This window comes from Hypanus sabinus, chromosome 26 (genome assembly GCF_030144855.1).
Source record: "Hypanus sabinus isolate sHypSab1 chromosome 26, sHypSab1.hap1, whole genome shotgun sequence".
NCBI lineage: Eukaryota > Metazoa > Chordata > Chondrichthyes > Myliobatiformes > Dasyatidae > Hypanus > Hypanus sabinus.
Genome location: NC_082731.1, coordinates 44,706,663 through 44,722,990, shown reverse-complemented (window position 1 = coordinate 44,722,990; position 16,328 = coordinate 44,706,663). Strand labels below are relative to the sequence as shown.

Here is a 16,328-nt window from a genome sequence, read left to right as displayed (position 1 = left end):
TAGATTGCGAGTTCAAGAGGTCACCATTAACCTACAAGAGGTCTGTTCAAAGTTCACCCTCTCTCTCTCTCTCCCTCTCTCTCTCTCTCTCTCTCTCTCTCTATACTACCTCGTTCTTTTTCTGGGCAAGTGAGTGTACCTTTGAGAACAACCCCTGTAGTGTGAGAGGTCTCTCACCTGTGTACTTAATATAATTCTTCTCAGAAACGGCCATCAAACAAATGCCTAAAACCAGGTCTCTCAGGTGAAGGCTTAGACCATAAGACACGGGAGCAGAATTAGGCCATTCAGCCCAAAGACTCTGTTCTGTCATTCCATCATGGCTGATATATTATCCTTTTCAATCCTATTCTCCTGCCTTCTCCCCAGAATCTCTGATGACCTAACTAATCAGAAACCTATCAAGTTCTGCTTTAAATAGACTCAATGACTTGGTCTCCACAGCCGTCTGTGGCAATGAATTCCACAGATACACCACCCTCAGATTTAAGAAAATCCTCCTCATCTCTACTGTAAAAAGATGTCCCTCTCTTTTGAGGCTGTGCCTTCTTGTCCTAGATTCACTCATTAATTTTGATTGATCATCATCATCATTATGTGCCACGTCATATGACATCATCATTATGTGCCATGTTGTATGATGTGGGTGATGATGATCTTTGACCAACACTGTTCTTGGCAAATTTTTCTACATGAGTGGTTTGCCATTGCCTTCTTCTGGGCAGTGTCTTTACAAGAAGGGTGACCCCAGCCATTATCAATACTCTTCAGAGATTGTCTGCCAGGCGTCAGTGGTCACATAACCGGGACTTGTGATCTGCACCGGCTGCTCGTACGACCATCCACCACCTGCTCCCATGTCTTCACATGACCCTGATCGGGGGGCTAAGCAGGCGCTACACCTTGTCCAAGGGTGACCTGCAGGCTAGCGGGGGGAGGAGTGTCACACCTCCTTTGGTAGAGACGCATCTCCAACCTGCTACCCATATGATTGATAGGGTTCAATTATTAATGGGAGATAGTTAAGGGAAAGAAAGGGGAAAGGAGGAACTTCCCAAGATCTAGGACCCAACCTCAGAGTGGGATTGAAGGAAATCTGACACACGTACCAGTCTTAGACTTGGAGGAGGTTGGTGGGCTTACTGTAGGTGGCTGTGGAGGCCTAGACATTGGGTATATTTAAGGCAGAGGTTGATAGATTCTCAATTATTCAGGACGTGCCGGGATACAGGGAGAAGACTGAGGGGAAAATGGATCGGCCATGATGAAATGGTGGAGCAGACTCAATGGGCCAAATGGCCTAATTCTGTTCCTCTATCTTATAGTCTGGTGGTGTGCTGGAAGTTTTCTCTTTGGAACAAAGGAGGATGAGAGGTGACTTGATGGAGGTGTATAAAATGATAAAAGGCTCAGATAGAGTACATAGCCAGAGACATTTTCCCCAGGACGGAAATAGCCCGTACAAGGGGAGCATCAGTTTGAAGTGATTAGAGAAAGGTAAAGAAGTCACTCAGGGGAAGTTAATTACACAGAGAGTGGTGGGCACGTGGATAGCTCTGCAAGGTGCGGTGGTGGAGGCAGGTACATTAGGGACATTTATGAAACTCTTAGAGAGGTGCATGGATGATAAAAAATGGAGGACGATATAGGAGGGATGGGTTAAAAGGCCAGTGAAACGTTGTGGGCCGAAGGGCCGGTACTGTATTTGTTCTCGATGGCAGATTACCGATAGAAAAGTTAAACTACATCCTGCCTGACAGTGGAAGTTGCTGTTGCTGGCTTTGTGTCATCACTCCCTGAGGTTAAATGGAAACAGTCGGGTGCCAGGGCAGAGGGAGGAAGGGAAGTCCCATCATTACTTTCAGTGATCACCAGGACAGTTACAAGCCCTGTTGTGGCGTTATGAGTCAGCGAGTTTGAATGATGGGAAAGACCGAGTAATGATCGTTGCTATTTTCAGCCACTGACACATCAGTGACTCTCTCCGGAAAGTCCATCACATTACAGCCGAGAGGACCTAGCACATTTTAGGGGAAGACCAGCTGTGAATAAAGGAGAGATTTGAACGTGAGTAACTGCATAAAGAAATCACTTTGCTTTAAAGGACAGCTTTGGCTGGAACTGATTGGATTTGCAGAATCCACCACAGCTGGCTCCTCTGAAGGGATACATCTTCCTCCTCATAAGGGCTGAGAAGGCAAAGCCTCAGCACCAAAGATGGTGGGAATAATGCCTGGGGAAACTTTCTTCAATTTTCCTTGAATGCATTAATGAGAAGCGTTTGATAGCGCTGGGCATGGCTGGCCCTCCCCGCTGGAATTTAGAAAGGTGGGGAGGGCGTGGGTTTCTCATTGAAACCAAGTGAATATTGAAACGCATAGATAAAGTGGATGTGGAAAAAAATGCACCTTATATTGGGGGAGTTGAGGACCAGAGGGCACAGTCTGAGAGTAGAAAGTCGTCCCTTGTTCACTAAGATAAGGTAGAATTGTTTTAGCCGGGCGGGTGAGGAATCTGTGGAATTCGTTGCCACAGATGGCTGCGGAGGCTAAGTCATTGGGTACATTTAAAACAGTGGTCGATAGGTTCTTGATTAGTCAGGGCATCAAAGGTTACAGGGAGAAGGCAGCAGAATGGGGCTGAGGGGGTTAATAAATCAGCCATGCAGCAGATTTAAAGGGTTGAATGGCAGAATTCTGCTCTCATGTGTGATGTGTTTAACCTTTGCTGGGCTTTTTTTTAATACAAGCTGGACCAATGAAGCAGGCAGCCGTAGGAATTAAGGAAATAAATATTCAGGGTATCATAAATCTGGGAAAAGAAGGGAGGCCCCTCCGTGTAAATTGGGGAAGGAATAACTTCAGTGCAAGTGAGGAATCGGAATCAGGTTCATTATCACCGGCATGTGTCATGAAATTTGTCAACTTAGCAGCAGCAGTTCAATTCAATACATAATATAGAAAAAATAAATAAATAAGTTAGTAAATCAATTACAATATACGTATAGTGAATAGATTTTTTTTTAAAACAGAAATAATATTTATTAAATAAGTGAGGTAGCAGTCTTTTATGTTATTAGAGGTCTAAATAAACACACAGGGTTATTATATTGATATTTATTTCTGCCATGTTTTTATGTTTTATGTTTTTATTTTATGGATAATTTTATGTTTTGTAAGCTATGATTTACATAATTTCAATACTGACTCAAGGGTTTGGGGAAAATTTGTAAAAGAGTTCATTAAATTTAAATCATAAAAAAAGTAGTGAGATAGTGTTCACGGGTTCAATGTCCAATCAGGGACCGGATGGCAGAGGGGAAGAAGTTGTCCCTGAATCATTGAGTGTGTGTCTTCAGGCTCTTGTACCTCCTCCCTGATGGCAGAGGGGAAGAAGCTGTTCCTGAATCACTGAGTGTGTGTCTTCAGGCTCCTGTACCTCCTCCCTGATGGCAGAGGGGAAGAAGTTGTCCCTGAATCATTGAGTGTGTGTCTTCAGGCTCTTGTACCTCCTCCCTGATGGCAGAGGGGAAGAAGCTGTTCCTGAATCGCTGAGTGTGTGTCTTCAGGCTCCTGTACCTCCTCCCTGATGGCAGAGGGGAAGAAGCTGTTCCTGAATCGCTGAGTGTGTGTCTTCGGGCTCCTGTACCCCCTCCCTGATGGCAGAGGGGAAGAAGCTGTTCCTGAATCGCTGAGTGTGTGTCTTCGGGCTCCTGTACCTCCTTCCCAATGGTAACAGTGAGAAAAGGGCATGCAGTCCTTAATAGTGGACGCTGCCTTTCTGAGACACCGCTCCTTGAAGATGTCCTGGGTACTTTGAGGGCTAGAACCCAAGATGGAGCTGACTAGATTTACAACCCTCTGCAGCTTCTTTCAGTCCTGTGCAGTAGCCCCCTCCATACCAGACAGTAATGCTCCCCACGGTACAACTATAGAAGTTTTTGAGTGTATTTGTTGACATGCCAAATCTCTTTAAACTCGTAATGAAGTATAGCCACTGTCTTGTCTTCTTTATAGCTACATTGAAATGACATCAGAATCAGAATCGGGTTTATTATCACCGGCATGTGATGTGAAATTTGTTAACTTAGCAGCAGCAATTCAATGCAATACATAATCTAGCAGAGAGAGAAAGAATACTACTAAAAATAATAATACATAAACAAGTAAATCAATTACATATATTGAAGAGATTATTAAAAATGTGCAAAAACAGATATACCGTATATTAAAAAAAGTGAGGCAGTGTCCAAAGCTTCAAAGTCCCATACTGTTAAAGGTCTAGACGGGTTAGAGTTTGTAAAATGTGTTCAGGAAAGTTTTCTAAATCAATATACTGAGGTACTGACTAGAGAGAATGCAATATTAGATCTCCTATTAGGAAACAAGTTAGTACAGGTGATGGAAGTGTGTGTAGGGGAACACTTTGGTTCCAGTGGTTCCAGAGGTTCCAGTGCTGCCGACAAAAAAAGCCTTGCAGAGGGTGGTTAGGGGAGCAGAGAAGGTTATTGGGGTCTCCCTACCTTCTGTCCAAGACCTCTTTCAGAGTCGATGCCTCCAGAAGACACGGTACATCATTAACGACCCCTCACACCCTCTCCATGAACTGTTTGTTCTTCTGCCATCAGGTAAACGTTACAGGAGCATCAAAACTAAAACCACAAGGCTACTGAACAGCTTCCTCCCACAGGCAGTCAGACTGCTAAATAGCTGCTCTACCTGACTCTGCTTTGGACACTTTTAACTTGCACTGGACACTTTTAACTTGCACTGGACACTTATAACTTGCACTGGACACTTATAATTTGATTTTAATTGACATATGGCTGTTGTGTTTTTACTATTTATTGTTGTGTTTATTATTTAGTGTTGTGTTTTTTATGTTATGATTGTATTGCTCCTGGGAAACGCCATCTCATTCTGCCCTGCAGAGCTGATGTACGGTTAGAATGACAATAAAGTTTTTGAATCTTGAATCTGGTTGTCGGGTTGAGGTTCTAAACTGGAAAAAGGCCAGTTTTTAGAAAGGATCTTTTTAGAAAGGGTCTAAAAAGTGTGGATTGGAGCAGGTTGTTCTCTGGCTAGGATGTGATTGGTAAGTGGGAGGCCTTCAAAGGAGAAATTTTGAGACGTTCCTGTCAGGATTAAAGGCAAAGTGAATAAGAATAAGGAACTTTGGTTCTTGAGGCATATTGGAATTCTGATAAAGAAGAAGAGAGAGATATATGACATATATAGGAAACAGGGAGCAAATGAGGAGTGTAAAAAGTACAAAAAAATATTTAAGAAAGAAATTAGGAGGGTTAAAAGAAGACATGAGGTTGCTTTGGCAGTCAGGGTGAAGGATAATCCTAAGAGCTTCTACAGGTATATTACGAGCAAAAGGATAGTAAGGGATAAAATTGGTCCTCTTGAAGATCAGAGTGGTCGGCTATGACCAAAAGAAATGGGGGAGACCTTAAATAGGTTTTTTGCAACTGTATTTACTAAGGAAACTGGCATGGAGTCAATGGAAATAAGGCAAACAGTGAAGTAGTGAAGTCATGGAACCTACACAGATTGAAGAGGAGGAGGTGCTTGCTATCTTGAGGCAAATCAGAGTAGATAAATCCCCAGGACCTGACAGAGTATTCCCTCGGACCTTGAAGGAGACTAGTGTTGAATAAGAGAAATAAAAGCTTCATAAAAAGATTGAGGGAGTTTACCTGATTTAAAGGATTGTGATAAAACAGAGGATAAATAAGGTGTAAGTAACATAGTGAAAGTTTTATAAAACTCCCCAGGAAAGCCATCAGGTCCTGGGGTCTTACCAGAATGTAAAGCACGTATAGCCCCAGTCACTTCTTCATTGGAAATAGGCTGATCTAACTGTGTTAGGCTATCAGCAGACAACGTAGGAATGTTAATATTACTGAAGAAAGTATTCATATAGGTATCATCTAAAGAAGAGTCAGACTGATACAACTTAAGGTAAAAGTCGTTAAATACGTTGTTAATTTCAGAATGGTCGGATATCTTAGTACCAATATCTTTAAAAATTTCTGTGATTTGAAGATTTTAAGCGATTGGCTAATAAACTACCTGTTCTATCCCCGATAATTTTTCCATGAATATATGCTTTAAGTATCCCAGACTATAGTACTAGCAGTATCTCCTTTAAAATTTTCTTTAAAGAAAAAAGTAATATGGTTTTCCAAAGACTTTAGAAAATTTTTATCAAATAACAATGATAATTTAAAACGCCAACTTCTATTTGGTACAGAGTAAACAGGTAGTCTTAAAACCAGAAGCTTTAATCTTAAAAATCCAACTGAATGTTCTTCATACAGACAGATCTCTTTATTAAACGTTGATGCAAAAATCTTATCCAAAATCTTAGCTCGAAGACTTGAAAGTATTTTACCATCTATTATATCACATGACCAGACAGGATTTATTAAAAATCGTTACTCACATTTTAATATACGTCGGTTATTGAATGTGATATATTCACCATCCAAAAAAAAATCAGAGTGTATATTATCCTTAGATGCAGAAAAAGCCTTTGATAGGATTGAGTGGAATTATCTTTTTAAGATCTTAGAAAAGTTTAATTTTGGGCCTAATTTTATTCTTTGGTTTAAATTAATTTACTTGTCTCCTACCACCCAGGTTATTACTAACTCTCAAATTTCTAAGCCCTTTAAGTTACAGCGGGGCACTAGACAAGGTTGCCCTCTTAGTCCTTTACTTTTTGCTTTAGCTATAGAACCCTTAGCAATAGCATTTCAAGAATCTAAGGACATTTCTGGTATACTAAGGGAAGATATGACTCATAAAATTTCATTATACGCTGATGATATTTTATTTTTTATCTCTAACACTGAAATTTCTTTACCTTCTGTTCTTTCTTTAATTTCCCAGTTTAGTTCTTTTTTCAGGATATAAGCTGAACTTACATAAAAGTGAGTTATTTCCTTTAAATGACCTAATGTCATCAAATGTCAAATTTCCGTTCCAAGTTGTTACAAGTCAATTTACATATCTAGGTGTAACAATTACTAAAAACTTCAAGAATTTATTTAAAGAAAACTTAAACCCCTTATTGAATTATGTGAAAAAGACACTTTCTAAATGGTCTCCTCTTTCTTTATCTCTAATTGGCAGAATTAATTCGATTAAAATGAAGATTCTTCCTAAATTTTTATATCTTTTTCAGGCCTTACCTATTTTTATTCCTAAGACCTACTTTGATTCTTTAGATTCAATTTTAACATCTTATATTTGGAATAATAAGCAAGCTCGTTTAAGTAAAGTTTACCTACAAAGAAATAAAGAGATGGGTGGATTACCCCTACCCAATTTTAGGTTTTACTATTGGGCTGCCAATATAAGGAATATTACTTTCTGGTCCTATTATATTTATCGTAAAGATTGCCCATCATGGGTCTCCTTAGAAGTTAACTCTGTAAAAAAAATCCTCTATTGTCTCTCTTCTTGGATCATATTCTTCTTTTTCAGCAAATAAAATAACAGATAACATAATTGTTAAGCAAACTTTAAGGATCTGGTCTCACTTTAGAAAATTTTTTGGTTTAGCGAATGTTTCATTATCATCTCCCATTCTCCTTAATTATTTTTTTTTCCCTTCCACGACTGACAAAGTCTTTAAGGATTGGGATGAACTAGGTATTAAGTGTTTTTGGGTCCTGTTTATCTCAGGATCTCTTGCTTCATTTGACCAATTGTCAACTAAATTTGCACTGCCAAAAATACGTTTTTACAGATACCTTCAAATTGGAGATTTCTTACGTTTCCAATTAACTACTTTTTCTATAGGTCCTGATAAAAATTTACTGGATGATCTTTTAAATTTAAAACCTTTTGTTAATGGTTCTATTACCGGTATCTATAACTTGTTGATTGAATCTAGACAAGACTTTTTAGATAAATAAAAAAAGCTTGGGAGGAATAAAAAAAGCTAAGTTGTCAGATTTCTGATGATAGATGGAATAAAATTCTTAAACGGGTTAATAAATCATCTTTCTGTGCTCATCATACTCTTCTACAATTTAAAGTGGTTCATAGAGCTTACATCTCTAAACAGAAGCTGTCCAGTTTTTATCCAAATGTTTCTCCACTTTGTAATAAATGCAACTCTGCTGATGCCTCTATAATTCATATGTTTTGGTTTTGCCCTAAAATTCCATACCTTCTCACAACTTTTTAGGGTCCAATTTGACCCAAATCCCCTTACTGCCTTGTTTGGTATTATTGCAGATGAAGATATAACTTTAAATACTTCTAACCTACAGGTTTTAGTTTTTACCTCTCTTTTAGCAAGAAGAGCAATCTTGCTTAAATGGAAGGAGTTTACCCCTCCTACACATCTTCAATGACTACGTGATATTATGTCTTATTTAAATTTAGAGAAGATCCGCTGCTCAGTCTTAAATTTGAAACAATCTTTTTGTCATATCTGGGGACCTTTCCTAAATTACTTTTCCAATTTATAAAGTTTAACAGTCCACAGACTTTTATGTCTATTTTTATCATCTCTTCTTAAGCAAATATGTTTTCTTTCTAATTTATCCATTATCATCCATCAGCTTTTTTCTTTGGTAGTTGGTAGGGGGTTGACTTTTTTAATATAAAAATTTCTTTTATGATGTATGACCTATCTTTAAATTTTTGATTACGGAGTGGTATACCTTTATGTGTTATGCTATAACATTTTGATCAATTTTATCACAATATATGAATGTACACAAGTTATGTTGAGATGTGTTGCAATCTGTAAATCTTGTTTTTTTTTCTTCTGAATAAAAATATTGTAAAAAGAAAGGAGACTAGTGTTGAAATTGCAGGGGCCCTGGCAGATATATTTAAAATGTTGGTATCTATGGGTGAGGTGCCGGAGGATTGGAGGATAGGTCATGTTGTTCTGTTGTTTTAAAAAAAGGCTCTAAAAGTAATCCAGGAAATTATAGGCTGGTAAATTTGACGTTGGTAGTAGGTTAATTATTGGAAGGAGTACTAAGAGATAGAATCTACAAGTATTTAGATAGACAGGGACTTATTAGGGAGAGTCAACATGGCTTTGTGCGTGGTAGGTTATGTAGATGAGTGGTGTCACAGCAACAACCTGGCACTCAACGTCAGTAAGACGAAAGAACTGATTGTGGATTTCCAGAAGGGTAAGATGAAGGAACACATACCAATCCTCAGAGAGGGATCAGAAGTGGAGAGAGTGAGCAGTTTTAAGTCCCTGGGTGTCAAGATCTCTGAGGATCTAACCTGGTCCCAACATATCGATGCAGTTATAAAGAAGGCAAGACAGCAGCTATACTTCATTAGGAGTTTGAAGAGATTTGGTTTGTCACCTAAAACACTCGAAAACCTATATAGATGTATCAAGGAGAGCATTCTGACAGGCTGTATCACTGTCTGGTGGAGTGGTGGTTACTGCACAGGATCAAAAGAAGCTACAGAAAGTTGTAAAATTAGTCAGCTCCATCTCGGGTACTAGCCTCCTGGATCCAGGAACAGCTTCTTCTCCTCTGCCATCCAATTCCTAAATGGACTTTGAACCCATGAAAACTACCTCACTGTTTTTTAATATACATTATTTCTGTTTTTGCACTATTTTAATCTATAGATATGTACTTACTGTAATCGACTTATTTTTTTTCTATATGATTGTACATTGCGTGGAACTGCTGCTGCGAAATTGACAAATTTCACGACACATGCTGGTGATAATAAACCTGACTCTGGTTCTGAGTATGTGTCTTCAAGATGCTTAGAGGCACATGAGAAAATAGGCCAAAGTCAGTGAGGTTTCCTTAAGGGAAAATCTTGCCTGATAAATCTGTTGGAATTCTCTGAGGAAATAACAGGCAGGAGAGTTAGTGGATGTTGTTTACTTGGATTTTCGGAAGGCCTTTGACAAGTTGTACATGAGGCTGCTGAGCAAGAGAAGCGTCCGTGGAATTACAGGAAAGATACTAGCACGGATAGAAGACTGGCTGACTGGCAGGAGCAAAGAGTGGGACTTTTCTGGTGACTAACGTTCCGCGGAACTCGTGGCTGGGACTGCTTTCTTTCATGTTACATGGCAACAATTTGGATAACAGAACTGATGGTTTTGTAGACATTGATGTGGAGATAGGTGGAAGGATAGGTGTCGAGGCAGCAGAGAGTCTGCAGAAGGACTTGGGCACGTTGGCAGAATGGGCAAAGAAGAGGCCGACAGAATATAGTGTCGGGAAGTGTGTGGTCATGCACTTTGGTTGAAGGGATAAAGACTATTTTTGAAATAGGGAGAAAATATAAAAATCTGAGGTACAAAGGGACTCAGGGTTCCTTGTGCAAGTTCCCCTAATGGTTAACTTGAACGGTAAGTCAGGGGTAAGGAAGTCAATGTTAGCATTCTTCACGAGAGGACTAGAATATAAAAGCAAGGATGCGATGCCGAGGCTGTATAAAACACTTGGAGAATTGTAAGCAGCTGTGGACCCCTTATCCAATGAACGATCGGCTGGCATTGGGGAAGTTCATGACAATGGTTCTGGGACTGAAAGCATTTGGTGCTTCTGGGCCTGTAATTACTGGAGTTTAGAAGAATGAGGGTGGATCTCATGGAAACCTATCCAATATTGAAAGGCCTAGATAGAGTGGACGTTTCCAACAATGGGTGACTATAGAACTAGAGGGCACAGCCTCGGAATAGAGGGACATCCCTTTAGAACAGAAATGAGGAAGAATTTAATTACTGAGGTGGTGGTGAACCTGTGGAATTCATTGCCATAGACAGCTGTGGGTGTATCTAAAGCAGAGGTCAATGGGTTCTTGATTAGTGTCAATGGTTATGGGTTAAAGGCAGGAGAATGGGGTTGAGAGAGTTAACAAGTCAGCCATGGCAGGATGGTGGAACAGAACCAATGGGCTGAATGGCCTAAATCATGCTCCTATGTCTTGTGGTCTGATTCTGCAGTCTTCATTTTCAAAGGTGCACATTTGCCCGATAGTCTTTCTTTTTCTAAGGGTGTTGACTTCTCATTCCCACGGATGCTGCCCGATCTGCCGACTGCCTCCAGCGTGTTGTACATGTGGCTTTGACCACAGCATCTGCAGTGCACTTTATCTAACCTCTCCCATCCATGTACTTCTCCAAATTTCTCTTCGTTAAGGCATAGCCCTGGCTAACCTCACCCAATAGCTCAGACCTTCTGGTCCTGGCATTACCCTAGTAAATCTGATTGGCACTTGTTCCAATTGAACCTTGTCGTTCCTGTAACAGGGAGTCCAAAACTTAACAGTGCACAGTACTCCAAGTGCAACATCACCAGTGACTGCAATATAATACCCCACCAGAGCTCTCAGTGATGAAGGCCAGCATGCTAAACATATTTTCATCACCGTCTCTACCTGTGATGCTGATTTCAATGCACGGTGCACACTCTGGCACCTCTGAAGTTTGTGCTGTGTGTAAATGACCTGGATGAAACGAGGTATGTCAGTTAGTAAGTTTATGGATGATGCCAAGATTGGTGGAGTTGTGGAGAGTGTAGGAGACCGGTAGAGAATACAGTGCCATATTGATCAGTTGGCAAATATGGGCTGAGAGATGGCAGATGGAGTTTAACTCTGATAAATGTGAGATGTTGCACCTCAATGGGGCAAGTGAAAGGAAACGGTGCACTGTTAAGGACGAGATCCATATCAGGTTTGCAGAGCAGAGAGTCAAGTCAAGTCAAATTTATTTATTTAGCACATTTAAAAACAACCTACGTTGACCAAAGTTCTGTACAGATCAGTGGGATCCAAGTCCATAGCTCCTCGAAAGTGGCTACACAGTTCAATAAGACAGCTTATGGAATGCTTGCTTTTATTTGTCGAGGCGTTGAGTTCAAAAGTCAAGAGGTTGTATTGCAACTTTATAAAACTCCAGTTAGGCTGCATCGAGAGTATTGCATACAGTTCTGGTTGCCCCACTATATTCCTATATAGTGAGATGTTGAGGCTTGGGAGAGGGAGCAGAAGCGGGTTCACCAGGACGCCGCCTGGTGTAGAGGGTGTGGGCTGTCACTAGAGGCTAGACAAACTTGGGTTTTCTCTGGTGTATTGGAGGCTGAGGGGAGATCTGATCGAGGTTTACAAGACTAAAAAAAATTGGATAGGTATATGGACAGGAAAGGAATGGAGGGTAATGGGCTGAGTGCAGGTCGGTGGGACTAGGTGAGAGTAAGCGTTCGGCATGGACTAGACAGACTGAGATGGCCTGTTTCCGTGCTGTAATTGTTATGTGGTTATGTGGTTATGGTTATATGAGAGACATTGATAGAGTAGACAGGGAGCATCTGTCTCCCAGGGTTAAAATGTCTAATACCAGAGGGCATGCATTGAAGGTGAGAGGGGGCAGGTTCAAAGGGGATGTGAGGGGCAAGTTTTTTTACTCAGAGAGTTGTGGATGCCTGGTTTGGTGGTGGAGGCAAATAAATTAGAGGCTTTTAAAAGACGTTTGGATAGGCACATGGATGTGAGGAAGATGGAGGGATATGAAAATTGTGTAGGTCGGAGGGATCAGTGTTTGGGTTTTGTTAAATTACTTTTTAGCTGGTTCAGCCAAAATTGTGGGCTGAATGGCCTGTTCCTGTGCTGCACAGCGTTGTAGTGTTCTATGTTTACATGCATCCTCCGTGAGTTCGACTTTCTGAAATGCATCATCTCACATTAATCTGTACCGAAACTCATTTGCCACCCCTCGGCCTGCTTCCTTTATTGAGAAAGATTATCTCCTTTGGCTGAGTTCAAGATACTTCCAAACCTCTGGCTCAGTGACAAGTTTATCACCCTTTCCAAAGGATTGAACGATTAGCTTAATTTCTCCCAAGGACGAATTGCTTTTCCTATTGTTGTGGTGTGCTCAGGAAGGACTGGACTCAGGTGTAGAGCAATGCCAGAATCCCCAGGAAGAGATGAAAACGAGAGGTTAATCATCAGAATCGGAGGAGCTGCACCACGAGACAATTCATCCTCTCCGACACAATGACCCCACTAAGGCACTGAATGAGAGCCCTCTTGAAATAATCACAGAACATGGGAAACACGAGCCGCAATTAACTTGACGAGATTAATCCAAAAACCCAAGGGCTTAACAACTCCAGTTAAGATATTGATTAGTAAATACAGGTGCTCAAAAGACACCAGAAGCTCAACACTCTTTGGTAAGCCTCAGGGCTCATGACAGTACCTCCCCCTCTAGGGCCCTGAAAGGAGCTCTCGAGGCAGGTCTGAAAAATACAAAGCAGACCCAGAGCTCCAGACAGGGCTGGATAATCCAAAACAGTTCTGACAGACCTGAGGCCAGTCTGAAAATACACAAGGCATACCTGGAGCTTAAAACACAGCGTATAACTTGGAATCAACACATTTCACATCGAGGCGTTGCAAGGTGGTATCGCCCAGAGACTGCAGAGACTTGGAAGCACAGCATATAACTTAGAGAAAAAACGTAACACGGGAGACCTTACGAACCTTTTTGGCCCAGAGAACCTTAGTAAAATTCTTGACAAAAGGCTGTAGAAGCTCAGAACCTCCCTTGGCCCATGGGGTTGACCAGGGTCAGTCTTTCATGGGGACCACAAGAAATTGTCACCGCAAAGTACATCAGCTCCTCCTCCATGGACTCTGCCTATGCTTCTTGCTGACTCGGTAAAGCAGCCAACACAACCAAAGACACCACCCACCCTAGACATTCCCTCTTCTAACTCTTTCCATTGGGTAAAAAGATACAAAAAGCCTGATAGCAGGCCCCACCAGGCTGCCCCCCCCTTCTCCAGTCCTGATGAAGGGTCTTGGCCCGAAACGTTGATTGCCCATTTCCATGGATGGTGCCCGACCTGCTGAGTTCATCCAGCTTGTTTGTACATGCCTGTTCATTGACTCTATTTAAGAGGGAGTTTGATATGTCCCTTGTGGCTAAAGGGATCAGGGGGTATGGAGAGAAAGCAGGTACAGGATTCTGAGTTGGATGATCAGCCATGATCGTACTGAATGGCGGTGCAGGCTTGAAGGGCCGAATGGCCTACTCCTGCACCTATTTTCTATGTTTCTATGTTTCCATGTGCTGAAAGACAGGTTTTATTCCTAAACAGCCCCCCTGGTATGATAAGATGGATTCTTGACCTCACAGTCTACTCATGTGGCCTTGTGCCCTATTGCCTGCCTGCACTCCACTTTCTCTCTAACTGTAACACTCTATTCTACATTCTGCTGTTATTTTCTCCCTTGTCCTACTGATGTGACGGTCAAAGGATTGAACAGGAATTGGAATCTAATATAGACAAGTGTGAGGTGTTGCACTTTGAGACGGACAACCAGGGTAGGTTTTACACAGTGAATGGTAGGGCACTGAAGAGTGTGGTAGAACCAACCTAGGAATACAGATCCGTAATTCCTTGAAAGTGGCATCAGAAGTAGATGAGGCTATAAAGAAAGCTTTTGGCCTTTGGCCTTCATAAATCAAAACATTGAGTGCAGGAGATGGGATGTCATGTTGCAGTTGTGTAAGACATTGGTGAGGCCTAATTAGGAGTTTTGTGTGCAGTTTTGGTCACTTACCTACAGGAAAGACGTAAGTAAGATTGAAAGAGAAAATTTACAAGGATGTTGCCAGGACTTTAGGACCTGAGTTGTAAGGAAAGATTGAATAGGTTAGGACTTCATTCCTTGGAACATAGAAAATTGGGGGGAAATTTGATAGAGATATACAAAATAATGAGGGGTATAGATAGGGTAAATGCAAACACGCTTTTTCCACTGAGGTTGGGTGAAACCGGAACCAGAGGTCAAGGGTTAAGGGTGAAAAGTGAAAATGTTTAAGGGGAAGCTTCTTCACTCAGAGGTTGGTGAGAGTGTGGAATAGCTGCCAGAAGGAGTGGTGGATCTGGGTTTAAGAGAAATTTGGACAAGTAAGTAGACAGGAGAGATTTGGAGGGCGACGGTTCAGATGCAGGCCAAAGGGATTGGGCAGAATAATAGTACAGCATGGACTAGATGGTCCAAAGGGCCCGTTTGTGTGCTGTAAGATCCAATGATAAACCCAAGTACCATCTATATTTCTTGATTTAATCACTGCAAAGTTGAGTCATTTCAGTATGTAAAGTAAACTCTTGTAATTAATCTACTCCCCTATGACGTAACAGTTCACAACCTCATTCAGGCCCTGTTGAAAATTATAACTGCTATTCAATAACCTTTCTCATGTGTACGTTCTAAGATTGACTCAGATTGATTCTAGTTCCACATCATGATTCATCAAGCTGATAACGTTTCCTGCCACTGCACTATACCCTTGTATTCACAGTAACTCACCGCCCCCCCCCCCACCCCCCACCTTACCCATCCGTACTGGAATATTTCACTCCTACTTTTGTGACGTTCCCTCCATGTTTCCATAAAGACAATGAGATCATCACTGTTCCCTCCTCTTTGATTTACAATTCATGCACCTTGTTACATAAGTGACACATGTTCTGATACAGTCCACTGAAATTTGATATTTCAAATGATTTCTGCAGCTTATTTTCCTCCATCAAGTTTAAGCTGAGTTGGAAGGAGGCTGGCTGGGAGGTGATGGGTGAAGCCAGGAGAGTGGAAAAGGTCGAGGGCTGGTGAGGAAGGAATCTGATAGGAGAGGGGAGTGGACCAGAGGAGAAAGGGAAGGAGGAGGGGACCCAGGGGGAGGTGATAGGCAGGGACCAAAGTGTGGGATAGAAGAAGCGGGGAGGGGGAGGAGGAGAAGATCATGCCAACCAATTGGATGCTACCCAGACAGAAATCTACCTTGGCAGTGGGGTGGGTAATTTGAAGGGAATTCAGAAAGCAGTGACACAAAGACCAAAGGGCAAGTTAGGAGAGCAAAAAGTAGTTTGGGAGCTCAAGTTTAATTGTTAATCAACCACGCGTGAATACCCATGAATACCCAAAGGAGACCGCCTAACCCCGGGGGCCAAGGTATAAAACACTGCACCAACAGTCACACACAGCGCAAGGCACGCGTAAAGAAGCGATGGCACGGTAGCATGGCGGTTAGCACAACGCTTTGCAGTGCAGGTGACCCGGGTTCAGTTCCCGCTGCCACCGTTAAGGAGTTTGCACGCTCTCCCCGTGACTGGGTGCCGGAGTTGCCTCCCACATGTGCCAGTTGATAGGTTAATTGTTGTCACATGATTAGGCTAGGGTTAAATTGGCAAGAATGGCCTACTTCACAATGTTTCTCAATAAACAAACTTAAACAAATACAAGGTGTTAGTAAAACACATTTACCGCACTCAGGGACTTGGG

At 41.6% G+C, this 16,328-nt stretch overlaps 1 protein-coding gene across 4 annotated transcripts in view; it reads left to right on the top strand.

Moving 5' to 3' along the window:
• Positions 1 to 1,931: 1,931 nt before the first annotated feature.
• LOC132381512 (probable G-protein coupled receptor 132) overlaps positions 1,932 to 16,328 on the top strand; it is a 43,824-nt gene continuing 29,427 nt past the window's right edge. Inside the window, exon 1 of one of the 4 annotated variants that reach the window (XM_059950979.1) lies at positions 1,932 to 2,067. The gene's annotated coding sequence lies outside the window, so the exon portion shown is untranslated. The remainder of the gene's footprint in view (positions 2,068 to 16,328) is intronic. The other 3 variants (XM_059950978.1, XR_009508055.1, XM_059950980.1) reach the window with 3 other exon arrangements.